At 40.9% G+C, this 17,402-nt stretch overlaps 1 protein-coding gene across 5 annotated transcripts in view; it reads left to right on the top strand.

Annotated features, from left to right (window-relative positions):
• The window catches only part of NCALD (neurocalcin delta), a 432,659-nt gene that overhangs the window by 119,686 nt on the left and 295,571 nt on the right, over window positions 1-17,402 (top strand). For all 5 annotated transcript variants that reach the window (XM_060127588.1, XM_060127587.1, XM_060127590.1 and 2 more), the window contains one exon: window positions 16,597-16,649. The gene's annotated coding sequence lies outside the window, so the exon portion shown is untranslated. The remainder of the gene's footprint in view (window positions 1-16,596; window positions 16,650-17,402) is intronic.

Raw genomic sequence — 17,402 nt, 5'->3', positions numbered from 1 at the left:
TTTTAAAATAGCACAAAAACATGTAAACTTTGATGAAGGAAAACTTGTTCTGTTCTGGAAAATAGACCAAGATCAATGGGGAGCAGTTCGACATTTTCGTTTAATGCAAGGAAGAACTTTTTTATCACCTTTTTGAAGCAGTCACTGGGATTTTTCCAGCAGAGATAAGGTGATCAAAAGGTAATGGTTACTGGATTTAAGATGAAAAAGGTGTGACCCATGCACTGGGTAAGACCCTGGACTAGATTACTTCTAAGGTTTTTTCCAACTCTGAGATTCTACAATTATGTTAATTTAAAAAAGTCATGTGCTGGGACTTCCCTGGTGGTCCAGTGGTTAAGACTTCATACTTTCACTGCCAAGGGCCGGGGTTTGATCCCTGGTCAGGGAACTGACTGCATGGCGCGACCAAAAAAAAAAAAATCATGTGCCTACTTTTCTGAAGTAGTAAAATTCATAGAAACTGGAAGTGGAGTGGTGGTTACCAGGGACTGGAAGGAGGAGGAAAGGGGAGTTGTTATTTAACGGGTGTAGAGATTTGCAAGACGAAAAGTTCTGGAGCTCCGTTTCACACAAAGTGAACATACTTAACATGACTGCACTGTACACCTAAAAATGGTCAAGATGGTAAATTTTATTTTATTTATTTTTTTTACCACAATTAAAACAAAACAACCATGTGCCTACTGTGGGTTTCGTCCTAGGTCAGGCACTATAGGGGAGCCATAAGTCTAAGACAGTCCCTGCTCTCAGCTGGCTCACAGCCCACCTCTGCTGTGAGAAGCGAGGTGCCTGACCAGGAGCCCAGGGCCCTCATTAGCTGTGACGACATCACTGCCCCTGCTCTGTGGGCACTGCCAGAAATCCAGAGAAACAAAAAGGCGTCTCCCTTCTGCTGTCTTCCAGTCTCCTGCTAGTGCCTCAGCTAATAGAACCCAATAGGAAGCCAAGTGGTGAGTTAGTCTGAAAAACATGGTGTGCTGTTGTCGGAGGAAGGTACGTCGAAGAGTGAGCGTGGGGTTGAGCACCATTAGGCACAGTCCACACCTTTGTCTCTTCTGCATCCGCACTCAGCCTTCTACCCACATACGAACTTGATAAAACAATAACAGCAGCATGGCAGTGCTTCTGCTGATACAACTGTCCCTTTCACAGTGAAGGCATGCTCACCCTTTCCCCGATAAGGCAGATGCAAAGTCTTATCAGTCAAGTGCGTCCATATTTGAATGATCTTAGTTACTCTCACAGGTTAGTCAAATCCTATTTTATAACCCACAAGACTAAACTGTAAAGTTAACTATCAACCAGCAGTCCTTATATGACATCAGGGGAAAGGAAAAAGGAAAAAATGATTTCTATATACAAATATGTACATAAAAATCTAGGAATCAAATACACATAGTTGCTACAGTTCTCACTTCTGTAACTGGTCACAAGGCCATAATTGATATATAGCGATAGATAAATAGGGGATCTACATATATAGATCTATATCTGTAGCTACATATTTTCCTTCTTCCCTTGTCCACTTTCATGTTCCTTTTCCTTTTATCTAGTCCTTTGGTTTGTGAGGATTCTTTTTCCAGTGAGTTGATGCTTCATTCCTGAAGAGTCTGTGTCCTTAGTCGTCTCTCATTTATTGGACTGGTAAAATCTTTTATCAACTTTATTACTGAACATGTAATAAACAGTAATAACAGAACAAGTAATAAACAGAACCCCAGAGAATCCTTTGAATTACAGACATCCCTCTTTAGGTCCCCATTGTTCAGCAGCAATCTTATTTCATCTTTACAGTTGGGACCAATCACCTCAATGTGGACAGTGAAACCTTTCTTTGTCCATTGGTTCAATGGCACGAGGAGTCTAAAATGACCAGGAGGATGTCTCAAATTTGAGTTCAGTAGAACCATTTTTGTGCCTATAATGGAAATATTTTTCTTGAGAACTAATAACTCTAAACCAGTGGAGCCCCGCATCTCAGGGATGGGAAGCAAAATTTTTGTGATTGATTATTAGGTGTAATAATAAAAGCAGACCCTTCAACTTTAATCCTTGGTTTCCAGATCCATGTATTCTAGTTAGGGAGAAATAGCACTTTATATGGGTTGTTGATTCAAAGCATATACTGCATTCTGTAAGATAGTTCCATAAATTGTCAAGGTGTTATCTCCCAGTTGGTGACTTTATTGACCCTTCAGTTGGTGATTCCACCATTCTGTCAGGCCAGCTGCTTCTGGATGATGGACATGTGGCAGGACCAAAGAATTTCATGGTCATAAGCCAGTTGCTGTACTTCTTTTGTTGAGAAATTAGTGCCTTGTTCAGAAGAAATGTTGTGAGGGGTACCATGATGGTAAATAAATATGTGGATGGTGGTGCTTGCAAAAGGCTAATCCGTATCCAGAACGTATTTATTCCAGTGAGGACAGATCTTTGCCCCCTTCTTTCTGGAAGGGGACCAAGGTAATCAACCCTCAGCAGATGGCTAGCTGGTCTGCCAGGGCTCACTGTTGGCTCCTGCTGTTAGGAGGTTGAGTACTCAGCAATGGTGGTAGCAAGATTTGCCTTGGTGAGTCTATGCACAGCCTGATTGATTGCTGCCATAGACGCTCTGAAGATAAGTCCTTGGAGAAAGCACTGGAGTAGCTGGGGAAAAAAAGGCTGACTGTCGTCTGACATCCTCAGAATGTGTTATCTTGTCTACCTTACCATTGAGAGCCTCTGCAGTGGATGCTCTTTTGTGGGTATTCACATAGGATACAAATATTTCATACCCTTTGCCCATTCCAAAATCCATATACCTATTCCACAGTCCTCCTTTTTACCAGTTTTCCAATTCTCTTCTTTCTAATTCTCTGACCATTTGGCTAAGTCATGAACTACTACTTACGAGTGAGTATAGATTTGTACTTCTGGCCATCTTTCAGCCTGGACAAAGTGGATATCCACATGTACTGTGAAGTTCTACCAACTGGCCGGATTTTCTTTTTCCACTGTTTTTTAGGGCCACCCCTGAGTGAATATGCAACAGTCTGTTTCCAGCTAGTGCTGGTATATAATGAAGTATTATCTATAAAACATACCCAAGTTTTTTTCCCAGCATTAACTGGTCATAGGGAATCCCTTATGAGGTCATAGGTGTGGGCTGAGAAAGAGAAGGCCATGTAGCACGAGTAGGTGGCCATAGGAATCTGGGTTCCTAATCATGTGACTTACTGTACCTTCTGGACCTGCTACAGACCTATCTTATATACATCACTTCCACTTGGTGACAGAGTGTGACTGCACTTAACCGATTTTATGGATTGGTGGATCAAATGACATGGTTGGTTTATGGTGGGCAGCTCAGGTCATGTGGTCATCAGGTGTCCACGGCCAGGAGTTCTGCCTCCACAAGAGCCTAGGAATGGACTTTCAAGGGGAAAAATCAGCAGCTATTTCTCAGAGGGTGAAAATTAGCAGAAGAGGCTGGTTTTGCTCTAAAATATTAGTATTCAAAGTTGTGATTTTTGTATGACTTGCCCCAGGATTGTTAAACCATCCCCTTTTGTATCTGGGGGTTGAGCTATAACCTTTTGGGGATCACGAGGAGATTCATGGGGAATGGAGGCCATAGAGTTCTACATATCAATCAGCATCTTTCCTTTCAAGTTTTCTTAGTTGAATTATATTCCTTCCTAGTCGACTTTTTCTAGTATTGATTACAGAAATGTATTGAGTATATTTTAACTCATCTTCCCCAAATATGAATCTTTATTGCTTTATATACCTATCATACTTCTCCCAAATTTGGAAATTATCAGATGCTTCTTTAGATCCTTTTTCATGCTTCTAAGGACTTTACTGGAAATATTTTTTCTTCTTTTTAAATCAAGCTACTTTACTGTAAAACAAGACACAGATAGAACCTCCCTTCCAAATCAAATATGTAGCTTAGTAAAGCATATATTTGATAAGGCAAAAGCACTTGTAACTACCACCCAGGTCAGGAAATAAAAATTTGCCACCCACTCTAGAAGCCCTTTCCATGTGCCCCCATCTCAATCATAATCCCCTACTTCGCTTTGTAAGTAACCATTATCGAGGTTTTAGTAGCAATCACCCAAATGGGCATCCTTAGGTACTATAGTTTAACAGCTTTTGAAAATGAATTTACTCATCAAAAAAACATTGCTACACCATTCTTTTTATCTATAGATTCCTGATCCATCCTTTTCTTTTCCTTATAGTTTATCTGTGGATGAACCCAGCCTTCTGACCTGTAGAGTTTCTCGTAGTCGTGGCACATTTCACTGTGTTCCTCTGTCTTCTGTATTGCTGTAGAGTGGTAGCTGGATTTAGAGGCTTGATCAGACTCGGATACAATTCCTTTGGCAACACTGTAAGAGTGTTCTTCCGTCTGGAAGCGTGTGATATCTGTCTTGTCCTTTTTGTGATGTTAACTATTGTTGATGCTCAATGCTTAGATTCATTTATTTGTTGGGGTTGGTAAAATGGTGATATTCTAATTTAGACTTTTTTTTTTTCACTTATCAGGTGGAATACTTTTATAAAGAATTTCTTCCCCTCATCTATTTTTTGATTATCCAGTGGTATAGTTCACATAGGAGAGACAAGATAAATATTTGACTCTTTTATTTACCAAGTTTCAAAATCATGAATCTGGTTCCCTTTCATCCTCCAAAGGGGTGTGTGTGTGTGTGTGTGTGTGTGTGTGTGTGTGTGTGTGTGTGTGTGTGTGTGTGTGTGTGTGTGTGTGTGTGTGTGTGTGTGTGTGTGTGTGTGTGTGTGTGTGTGTGTGTGTGTGTGTGTGTGTCTGCATGACTTTGTGGACTTAAGCATATTTGATGGGTTCCATTTAATTGCAGTTATCTTTTTGGAAGCTCAAAGCCCAGTAGAAGCCTCTTAAAGTTGGCTCCTGTTTATTTTTCCTGGATGCCCTTTGTAGATATAAAACTCCATGGACTGAAAACTCAAGAACTACTTCTCTAGACCAACCTTTTCTCCATTCATTTATGGCCTTAACTGACCAGGGAATATATTTAAAGAGCGGGCACACCCTCTATAGAAAGGGAATATGTGCTTTCTGTTTACAAATATTCCTGGCTTTGTATTTAGAGCCCAGAGCACTGGCTTCCTGTTGGGCTATTCTCCTCTGAAAAGGAGATTGCTTTGCCAGTGTTGTCCACCTTTTCCGGAAAGATTTGATATTAATAGTTTTTCTCTAGAATGACTTATTCTTCTATGAAGCATGTGCTCTTGCCTAGTCAAATATCTGGAATAAAATTAAAAACAGCTGAAACACTTACTCCCCCCCACCCTTAAAATTCTCTGTGTAATCCAATAAATAACTGTGAATTAACCTTTGAGAAAAATAAATTAATCTTATTAAATGTGAGATTGCCTCAGGCTTCTTTGTGTGTGGTAGAAGGACTTGCATTCAAAATGTGCTGTGCCTTGAAAATGTAATTTCCTATCCTCAAAGGAGATTTATCATATCCCTCCTCTCTTGGTAACTTGCTTTTCCTTTAGCTCAAATGCTGTGCTTTCTGTTTTCATCTTCTCAAGCTTGGACAATTCTGAACATTTTAACCCTCTCAGTTCTGTTTCTGTGACAGTCACTTTCTGGCAACAGGGCTCCTGTGAGTTTATGGTGAAAAATTGACAGAAGAAGTAATACTTGAGCCAGCATACAAAACAGAACCTCCCACAGGAGAGAATAAAAGTGGTTTTGAGAAGCTTATGGCATCAGTATGGGTGACAGTTTTCTTTTGGTTTATATTATTCATGTTTCCAGGCCGGGTAATATTGATTTACTCTTCTGGAAGAGGTCTGTCTGATTCTCCGGGCTTAAGTCCTTAGCCTGATATTTAAGGCCCTCCACAGTCTTATTACCATCCTCCCCCACAAACCCTCAGTGACTCCCTATTGCCTGTTGGACTGAGTGCGTACTTTCCCTACGGTTCCAGTTTACCTCCCCAAGCTCATCTCCTTGGCTTTCCTGTGGACACCTCTTCAGATCAGCTATATTAGATTGCTTCCATTTCCCTGGTATACCCCCCGCTTTCCTACCTTGGCTTTCACTCACATAATTCCTTCCATTTGGAATGACCTTGTCTCCAATCTCTACCTGCAGAAATCTTATTATTTTAAAACCAACTTGAAATTCCTCCTCACCCAGGAATTTCTTTCTGATTCCTCCAAAGGAATTACTTCATTCCTCCTTTGAACTCCCAAGCAATTTGTTTATGCAGTTGCTTTGTATTATTTTGTTATATGGGTAAAGATGGCTGTTGCCATCATTTATGTATTTGTCTGATACACTTGCTTATGGGGTACAAATAGGATGAACATATATCCAGATGTTCTTGAGACAGTTCCAGTTTTCCTTGGACAGTCTCAGTACAGGTGCTGTCCTACTACCTTGTCTGATTAGTCCCCTCTTGCATTCTCAAAAGTGTCTTGATTTGAATGATAAATGACCAGTCACCCTTGGAAGAAGTAACTGGGGGATTGAGGCTGCCTCATACTCATGCTTGAATCACCGGTCATTTAGCAGGAGGGGTGGTGGAATCCATATATGGTGGGCAAAGAAGTTCACAAAAAGGAGACTGTCTTGTGCTGTGGGGCAGGGACCACATTGCAGAGGCCATCAGGAAATGCTAAGGAGATGAGTTTTGACTCCTGCCAGAGCTAGTCCTCCTAATGGCACTGCCCAGAGCTATTACTTTCCCATCAGAAAGTTAGATTCCCTGAGGGTTTAATAAACAATTTCTCCCAACATGAAAAGCTGTGGGCATTGTTTCCCCCTTGGGTCAGTGCAGTTAGAGCTTCAAAGGAGAATACTTGGGCATTGTGTGGAATATTTAATACACAAGTGAAAGGCATCTTATTTATTTACTTGTTATTTATTTATTTTCCACTCCTTTTTATTTTTAAAATTAGCCTACAGAAAAGTTGACAGAATAGTACACAGTCATAGTCCCTTCATTTTGCTACATGTGCTTTTCCTCTCTTGCTTGTTCCATATATAGACGCATTGGATTAAGTTTGTGTTAAAGTAAGATTTATGTATAAATGTTCACATTCTCTTTCTGAATCACTTGAATATTGGTTTGAGGACATCATGATACTTCACCCTTAAATACTTCCACATGTTTCTCCTAAGAATATGACATTCTTCTACATAACCACAATGTCATTACTACACCCAAGACTATTAACTGTAATTCCACAAAATCATCTAATATACAGTCCATATTCAAATGTCTTCAAACAGGTTTTGGATCCTGAATCCATTGGCTCCATTATGTCTCTTTCATCTCTTTTAATCTTGCATAGTCTCTGTGCCTGTTTTCGGTGTTTGTGCGACACATATTTTTGACATACAGTGTTTGAAATTCTTTCCCCCCTCACTCTTTAAAGAATTTTGCCTTTACCCACTTAGATTCTTCTAAAGAAAGTTGCATCATTGCCAGATCTGCTCTCTCCTTTTTTGAATTTACTGATGAAGAATCCAGAGATGGGTTAATGGGCTAGAGGAAATGAGGGGTGAGAGGAGGGGTGTGTTACTTGGAAGTTGGTCCTGAGGCTTTAGAAAGGCCTGAGTTCCTCTCCTACTGCCCACCCCTCACTCTGTAGCTCTGAGATATGGGGGCTTGGAGAGGAGTGGAAGGAACTTTGAAGAAGTATTGTTGTGAGTTGTGTATTGGAGTTAGGTATTGGAGTTGTGTGAGTTAGGTATTGGATTCTCTTTAGTGTTCTTCCAGAACCAGGAAAGATGATGCTTATTAGTCACTTGTGGACTATATTTCCCTGAATGTGACATTCCCCCAAGATGAGGCTTCAGGGGAAACCAGTATTTATTCTGCTCAGTCTTTTCTCTTCAAAGGAGAAATCATTAACTCCCATAGAGAGAGAAAGCTTTTTTATGGCTGTGGTCTTAAGCCTTAGAATGTCTTAAGAGGATTTTATCATATCACAGAGTTTTATCATCCAAATTGGGACACGTTTGAGAGTGAAACATTTATAGTGAATATGAAATAATTATTGATAGTGAAATAATTATTTTGGGGCCATATGCTAAAGTCAGAATGGTGTCAGGCAAACCAAAATATATGGGTACCCTGGTTATATATGCCTGTTGTTTGCACCACAGTTTATCTTGTCCAAATGGATAAAAGTTATAAATAAACATGATGGAAAAAATGAATGCATGTACACTACTATACATAAGTATTAGATTAAACCATATGAAACTGCCTTATAAAAGTAGCAATTTCATGAGCTATCTATAGAGATTTCAAAATTTTGGCGTGTCTGCTGTTTATTTCTTTGAGTAGTAAATTCTTTGAGGATAAAAATCATTCAGTTTTCACTCTGTTATTTATTTTTCATTCATTTATTCATTAAACATTTATTGAGCACCTACAACATGCAGGCACTATGCTAGATGCTGGGGATAGATCAGTGGCACAGAGCGGGGTACCTGCTACGCAAGAGCAATATAATGTATTTGTGCCCTTTTCTCTATTCTAGTTAGAATTGAGCATAAATATCAAAGCATAGTAGGTTCATGTTTGTTATTTGATGTCAAAAAAACCCTAAAATACAAATTGAAGTACAAAATGTTTTTGCTGCCATTCTTGTGGCACCCTCATAAATTGATATCTGAGGACGTATGTCCCTGTGTATCCTTTTCATTGTGCAATAAGGATTCACATGCCTCAAAGACATGAAAAGATTTTTGCAAGGAGAACCGGAAGGAGCTTAGAGCAGAAGAAGAATGACATGGAAGTGCATTAGGCATCATGGGTGCTCTGATTTAAGTCTGCTCAGGGACCTGTCTGAGCTGCAAGGGAGGACGTGATCCTTAGCTGCTCGGTGGGAATTAGTGGAAAGTTATTCATAGAAGCACTGAGGCTGGAGATACCATGCATTGGCTTAAAATTTTTATTGAGTGCTAGGCCTCTAGAGATTAACTTTGGGCCTAAACCATCCCTACTTCACAGAGGTAAGTGTCCATTGAGGATGGTGGGCTTTGAGCTAATTACCACAAAAGTAAGCATATAGCTATCAGTCGTGATAAGTGCAATAAGGGAAAAGAATAGCAGGTTGCAGAGTATGTAGGAGAAAGACCAAATTTGGGGGTCAGGGAAGGTCTCTTTGAGGGAACCACCTTGAACTTGAGACTCAAAGGAGGAGGGCAGCAGACCCCACAGAGGGTTGTACAGCTGGAGCTGAGCAGTGGAGGAGGAGGGTAGTGCCAGGTGAGGATAAGGAATTTTCATCTTGAAAGAAGTAGAATTGTTAGATGGACCCTTTTGGAGGTGTGGTGGCAAGGGGTTGATCAATTAGGACATGGAGACCTGAATATCACAATGGAAATGAATCAATGGAAAACTGTAAGCAGTTTGACAAGGCTGGGATGTGGAGTGTGAAGCAGGACACCATCTTGAATATTGAGTTCTTACGATAAGTAACAGGGAGGCTTTGAAGAGTGGGTATGAGTGGGGTAATGACGTATCAAATGTGCATTTGAGAAAGAGAACTCTCAAGGATGGATGAATTAGTTGAAGACATCAAAGACTGGAAGACCTTGCAATTGTCTAACAGATAGGGGATGAGGTTTGATCTAAGGTAGTGGCAGTAAAGAGACAGAATAGAAGACTAAGATGCTCAATAAGCACAATCTATAGAATTTGGTTATTGACGAGAGGAGAAAGTGGAGGGGTATTAAATGATGTTCAGGTTCCTGGCTCGTGTGATTAGTGGAAAGGGATAGCAAGAGGGGGACCAGTTTGGGCAACAGACGATGAGTTAGAATTGTCCCTGATAAGTGCCAAGTGTTTGTGGGAGATCCAGCCTGATGTTACCTAAGTAGCTGATTGGTTAATGTTTTCTGAGGTCGATGAAATTCTCTCTGAATATTTATTTTTATTTTTTATTTTTTGCGGTACGCGGGCCTCTCGCTGCTGTGGCCTCTCCCGTTGCGGAGCACAGGCTCCGGACGCGCAGGCTCAGCGGCCATGGCTCACGGGCCCAGCCGCTCCGCGGCATGTGGGATCCTCCCGGACCAGGGCATGAACCTGTGTCCCCTGCATCAGCAGGCGGACTCTCAACCACTGCGCCACCAGGGAAGCCCTCTCTGAATATTTTTGATACGTTAACATGGTATCTTTTGAGAGAGTTGGAAGCATTCAAACTACTTATAAAAGGGTTCTTGAATTTTACTACTGACAGATTGCTTTATTTTGAATTACTCATGACAGACTTATTTTTTTGTGTTTGAGAGACATTTGACTTTGTCACAGTTCTGAAAATATGTTATTTCTGGTATGTTTAGATGGTGGGTTTTCAAGAATGGTTAAATATTACAACTAGACTTGCTGTGTTTTGTTTTTCCCATTCAGTTTCCCGTTAAATATACAAGCATAACATCTGGCAATCTTCTTTTTAAGGACTGTAGAAAAAGAATAGCAAGGATTAGATTTAGCACTTGACAAATCATCCAGTTGTAATATTTTCGTCTAGAGTTGAGTTCGAAGCTGACTGAAATGTCCACGTCAGGAGCAACACTGTGTAATGTCACAGAGGAGTCACTTAGGAGAATTCCTAATATGGTCGGGCATTCTTTAGATGCATGGAATCGCCCATTTGTGCGGTATCATCTGAGATGGGAATGTAGCCCTAACACATCAAGGCCAGAATGACAGAATCTGCAGAGTACTTCCTGTCTGTAATTTGTCAGGCTACAGCCTTGTTGGCTGATGATGGCAATTCTTCCTTCTTTGCTTCATTTTTCAATGGCAGATCCTTGGACCCTGAACTGGAATGTCCCTTTCCCAGTTTGAAAGTCAAATATTCTTAGAAATGGAAGGGACTTTGATAATTATCTTCATCCAAACCCCTGGCATTTTTGCAGATGAGGAAAACGAGACACAGAGAGGTTAACAATTTGACCACAGCCATCCAGCTAGTGACTGAACCCTCTGGCCCAGCTAGACGCCTGTCTCAGAATGGGCAGGATGGCAGCCTCCCGCTTCCTTTTAGTTTGTTATTTGCCAGAACTTAAGAGTCTTTCTTCACTTTATAAAGTCTCTGGGAAATAGTCTAACTCCTTTGAAAGAAGAAAAGACATGTTTACTCAGAAAACTTATTTTTGTTTTTTTCCATATGGGTTTTTGTTCTGAGGCAGTGTGACTGCCCTCTCTTCTGAGAGAGCTTTCACCACACAGCGTGACATCTCTCTAATGGCTGGTGCAGCCCAGTTGGACATCTGTATAACAGTCACAGCAAAACCCCATGCATTTTGGAGCATGGCAGTGCCTCTGAACTCGGGATGCTAGATGCTAGAATGCTAGAATCTGATCAGCACCGTTGCCTGGGTCTTTAGGGTGAGTGATACCAGGAACTTCTTTAGAAGCAACTGTTTATCAAACTTTCAAAAGGATCATTGATTGTTAAAATTAAAAATCTCAGAGCTCTGTCCTAGGACTGAGCACCCCTGTGAGTCCTGAGCACCCATGGGGCTTCGCTGCTGCTGCAGGGCAGGCAGGCGGAAAGGGGGGCACAGCTAAGGGAAAGGGGGAAGATCCAAAGATGAGTTATGAGTGGGAAGAGGAAAAGAGCCCCTACGGTGCTGACCATCTACTGCCTCAGCATGGTGGGGAAAGGATTTGGGAGCCCTTTTCTCAGGACCCACAATGTCTACTTGGTCCCAGCTTTCTCTCTATACTTTCTGGCCTGGGTGTGGGGTGGTGGGCCGGAGCAGGTGGTAAGCATTGCTCTGGCTCGTCATGTTGTCTGTTCTCTGAGACGCCAAGTGCTTGGGTTTAGAACGCCAAGAGACTTGATTTTGCTTCTGTTGGAATGTCTCTTCTGTGAGACAGTGGACACTGCAGGAGCCTCCTTCTGGAAAAAGGGAAGAATCTCAGGGGATAAGACCAGGAGGGAGAAGCATCAATTACTAGCTCAAAACAGAATCCCACATTTGTAAGAGCTCAGTTAAAGAAAAACGGGCTGTCGAGAGTAATCTTCTCAACCTGAGCTGTTTCCAAAAGCAGCAAGTGGGTGCTGCTATCTGAGCTAAGCACAGAATGATGAGAAAATGCATACTGGTGGATTTTCCTCAAATCTTTAGAGTAAACAGAATTTTTTTCTTGCTATAGCAAACTTAATTCTGTACCAAAATGGTCACAGAATACTGCAGCTCTGTGGCAACTCAGACATGATCCTAGATGAACATGCTCTGTCCTTCCAGATCCCTTCTCCCCGCTTCTGCACGCTGTTTTGGGTCCTGGGAGGCTAGTGTCCATGGATCACATCAATCACTTATTTGGCCAATGGGAAGTCCTGCTTTACCATCCCTTGATGGTTTCTTTAATCCTGTCTACACTTTGTAAATAATCCCCTTAATAAAAACTCCCATTTGAGTGTGTAATCTCTTTCATGCTGGGACCCTGAACTGATAAATCATCTAATCCTATATGACCATTTTACAGATGAGGAAACTGAGGCACAGAAAAGCCCACTGACTTTTCCAGTGGTGTCCCTTTCCTCCTCCTTTTCCCAGCCATGATTGAGTATTCACAAGTGAGACCTTGAATGCTGGACTGAGGATGAGATAACCTCTGAAACTAGAGTCTGCTCTGCTCTAATGTGATGACACATTTCTAAAAAACTTCCATTTATTTAAAAACTGTGCCCTTAAAAATGCTATTTTAAAAGACACAGACATAGAGAATGGATTTGAGGCCATGGGGAGGGGGAAGGGTAAGCTGGGACGAAGTGAGAGAGTAGCATTGACATATATACACTATCAAATGTAAAATAGGTAGCTAGTGGGAAGCAGCTGCATGGCACAGGGAGATCAGCTCGGTGCTTTGTGACCACGTAGAGGGGTGGGATAAGGAGGGTGGGAGGGAGATGCAAGAGGGAGGGGATATGGGGATATACATACATATGCATATAGCTGATTCACTTTGTTATACAGCAGAAACTAACACAACACTGTAAAGCAGTTATACTCCAAAGAAGATGTTAAAAAAATGCTGTTTTATGTGGTATATGCATACAATGGAATATTATTCAGCCTTAAAAAAGAAGGTAATCCTGTCATATGCAACAACATGGATGAACCTTGAGGATGTTATGTGAAGTGAAATCAGCCAGTACTGCATGATTTCGCTTACATGAGTTATCAAAATAGTCGAACTCATAGAAGCAGAAAGCAGAGTGGTGGTTGCCAGGGGCTGGGGGAGAGGCAGAAAAGCGGAGTTGCTATTCGATGGGCATGAAGTTTCAGTTATGCAAGGTGAATAAGTTCTAGAGATCTGTGGTACAGCACTGTGCTGGTAATTAACAAGACTGTATTACACAGTTAAACATTCAAGAAGATAGATCTCATGTTCTGTTTTTTTCTTTAACCACAAAAAAAGAAGCAAAAAAAGTATTTTAATAGGTCAAAAAGTAGTTAGAGAAAGGAGTCCCCCTGGGGGGACACTGTCCATGGGGGCATGGCTGGGCCAGCGGAGAGGCAGGAAATGCCTTCTTCCTCCAGGATGGAAGCACCTGCTGCAGGACTGGGCTGGAGGAGCATGGGCTGAACTTATCTCCACCCTCCTCTCAACTCATGTCTCCTGCACCCATCTCCCAACATGTGAGGAGCCTCTGACCATGAGTGAGTGATTGAGTGTGTGTGTGTGTGTGTGTGTGTGTGTGTGTGTGTGAGGGAGAGAGAGAGAGAGAGAGAGAGAGACAGAGACAGAGACAGAGAGAGAGATGGGTTGGGAAGGAGAGGGAGAGAATGAATTTGCATTCTTCTTTTTATTAACTTTCCCAAGTTCTCTTGAAGAATCTTTTTTGACCTCTCGTATTTCATTGATTCTAAGACACGTTTTATTTTTTTCACATTTTAATACTCTGATACCAGGATGGGTCATACACTCGAAAGCATCTTTCATTGCTGTTGGTCAGGCGATGGTTGTGCTGTAGCTTCATTGTCCATGCGTGTGTGAACTTGGTAGTTCTGGTTGCATGATAACACGAGTGAAACTGCTCATTGTTTCAGTCAGCAGTCCATTCCATGATCATCTGAGGAAGGAATGTGGTCCTAGGTGTTGACTGAACTCTTCTGCTGACACCTGTTAGCAAGATTTTCTTGCCAGCATCAACACTGTGGAAAAGCATTAGAAGCTTAGAAGAAAATCCCAGATGCAATACTTGAGCACTCCTTTAAGAAATGCTGCATCACTAAATCTCTTGGTGGTATAGAGGACAATATTGTGTGGAAAAACACAGTCATTGGACCCTGTGGCAAAAGTGATTCAGAAGAGTGGGTTTTAGATTTTTTGATGATGGCCATTCTGACTGGTGTGAGATGATATCTCATTGTAGTTTTGATCTGCATTTCTCTAATGATTAGTGATGTTGAGCATCCTTTCATGTGTTGTTGGCAATCTGTATGTCTTCTTTGGAGAAATGTCTATTTAGGTCTTCTGCCCATTTTAGGACTGGGTTGTTTGTTTTTTTGCTATTGAGCTGCATGAGCTGCTTGTAAATTTTGGAGATTAATCCTTTGTCAGTTGCTTCATTTGCAAATATTTTCTCCCATTCTGAGGGTTGTCTTTTGGTCTTGTTTATGGTTTCCTTTGCTGTGCAAAAGCTTTTAAGTGTGGAGAAAAGGGAACACTCTTGCACTGTTGGTGGGAATGTAAATTGATACAGCCAATATGGAGAACAGTATGGAGGTTCCTTAAAAAACTAAAAATAGAACTACCATACGAACCAGCAATCCCACTACTGGGCATATACCTGAGAAAACCATAATTCAAAAAGAATCATGTACCAAAATGTTCATTGCAGTTCTATTTACGATAGCCAGGACATGGAAGCAACCTAAGTGTCCATCATTGGATGAATGGATAAAGAAGATGTGGCACATATATACAATGGAATATTACTCAGCCATAAAAAGAAATGAAATTGAGATATTTGTAGTGAGGTGGATGGACTTAGAGTCTGTCATACAGAGTGAAGTAAGTCAGAAAGAGAAAAATAAATACCATATGCTAACACATATATATAGAATCTAAGAAAAATAAAAAAGGTCATGAAGAACCTAGGGGCAAGACAGGAATAAAGACACAGACCTACTAGAGAGTGGACTTGAGGACACGGGGAGGGGGAAGGGTAAGCTGGGACAAAGTGAGAGAGTGGCATGGACATATATATACTACTAAACGTAAAATAGATAGCTAGTGGGAAGCAGCCGCATAGCACAGGGAGATCAGCTAGGTGGTTTGTGACCACCTAGATGAGTGGGATAGGGAGGGTGGGAGGGAGGGAGACGCAAGAGGGAAGAGATATGGGAACATACGTATATGTATAACTGATTCACTTTGTTATAAAGCAGAAACTAACACACCATTGTAAAGCAATTATAGTGCAATTAAGATGTTAAAAGAGTGGGTTTTGAATGTGATATCTAAATCAAATTGGAGCAACTAACCAATTTATTTCACTAATATTTTTACATTTTCATTTTTATGAATATAATAAAACCCATGCCTAAGTAAATCTAATAGAGCTTTTTCAATAAGTACAAGATAAAAATTCTAAATCTTAGTATTGTATCACAGTTTAATTTGCAACCATTTTTTCTTTCCTATTATTATGTAAAATAGCATTGTCTCTTACAACCAGTGAATCTTAATCAGTGAATTATGGTAATGAAGTAGGAAGTCAATTAAATTATCAGTATGAATCAAAAGATGAGTTGGAAAGCTAAGACCTGAGGAATAAGTTTAGTAATTCTTTTGCTCAATAAATGTTTATTAAGTGTCTACTGTGAGACCAGTGCTGGGATAGGCATGAGGATACAGCTGTGAACAAAGCAGATATGATCTCTGGGTGCACAGGGAAGACAAGATATATTGAATAAATAGTTGCATGTACGATATTACAGAAGAAGACTTGCAGGCTTATTTGAAGTGTAAATAGAGGAGCTTAAGATGGTCAAGGGGAGCAGATGGCCTGAGTGAGGAAGTGACACTTAAGTGGAGAATGGAAGGACGAGTAGGAGTTAGCCAGGGGAAGAGGAGGGCGGTCCTGGCAGAGGGGATGGTGTGTGTGAAAGCTGGGACGTGCCAAGGAGTGAGGGGCTGAAGCAAGTCCAGTGTAGTAGGAGCCCAGACAGTGCTACGGGGATGAGAGACAAGGCTAGAGAAGTAGGTAGGCATCAGATCATGAAGGGCCTTATAAGTCGTGCCAAGGAGCTTGGCCTTTATCCTGTGGATAAGAGGAAGCTGTGGAAGGGGTTTCAGGAGGGGTGTGGTATGTCATGCTCAGATTTTAGAATTTCACTCTGGCTGCTGTGCAAAAATGGGGTGCTGTAGATCAAGGGCAGATGAAGGGAGCATGGCTGTAGTCACCTTCACTTGATTTGAGACATGGTAGCTGGGAGGGGTAGAAGATATCAAATGATGCAAGGGAATCCTGCAGCAAACAGTAGCCCCCATCACTGACTTCCTTCCTCAGATATTACATCCTTAATTCCTGATAACCTGAAGATAATAACTTTATTTTTGACAGAGTGACGACTTCTGACTTGAGCCTGCAGTGTGCTTTGAGAGATCTTCCGCCAGGTAAGTGCAGAACAAATTTCCTCAGATTTATAAACGATACTTTTCTCCCAAGACTTTCCTAAGACTCAAATCCAACATCTTATTTAATCCTTACAACAGCCCTATAAGTTAGGTGTATTTTATTGAGACACAGAGAGATTAGGCAACTTGATCAACATGCACAAAGACGTTCATCACAGCATAAATTATACTTGCCAAATAAAACGAAACGAGGAGAGAATCTAAGTATCCAACAGTAGGCAAATTGTGTTAAATCAGTTATGGCACATCATTTGATGGAGGAACTTTAATAATAGTCTATATCGGATTAAGAAGTTTCTTTTCTATTCCTAGTTTGCTAAAAGCAAGTTAGTTGTCCTGGGTGTTGAATTTTATTGAATGCTTTTCTAATCTACTGAGCTGATGAAATGATTTTTATTCTTCATCTAATCATGGTAATTTATATTAATTGATTTTCTAACATTAAATTACCTTGCATTTCTCAGACAAAATCAACTTGGTCATGATGCATTATCCTTTCTATATTTAGCTAAGATTTAGTTTTATCCTGAGATTGGATAGAATTTTTTTTTTCTGGTGTTTTCCTTGCCAGGAATGGTTTTCAAACTATTGCAATTGCTTGCTACTTGAATGTATGGGGGAATATGAGAGTAAAACAGTTGAGACCTGTTGTTTTCTTTGAGGGAAGAATTTTTACCTGCTGATTTAATTTCTGATTTATTTAGGTTTTCCGATTTCTTCTTGAGTCAGTTC

This window comes from Lagenorhynchus albirostris, chromosome 17 (genome assembly GCF_949774975.1).
Source record: "Lagenorhynchus albirostris chromosome 17, mLagAlb1.1, whole genome shotgun sequence".
NCBI lineage: Eukaryota > Metazoa > Chordata > Mammalia > Artiodactyla > Delphinidae > Lagenorhynchus > Lagenorhynchus albirostris.
Note: the sequence above shows the minus strand (reverse complement) of the source record. Positions and strands in the feature narration are given on the sequence as shown.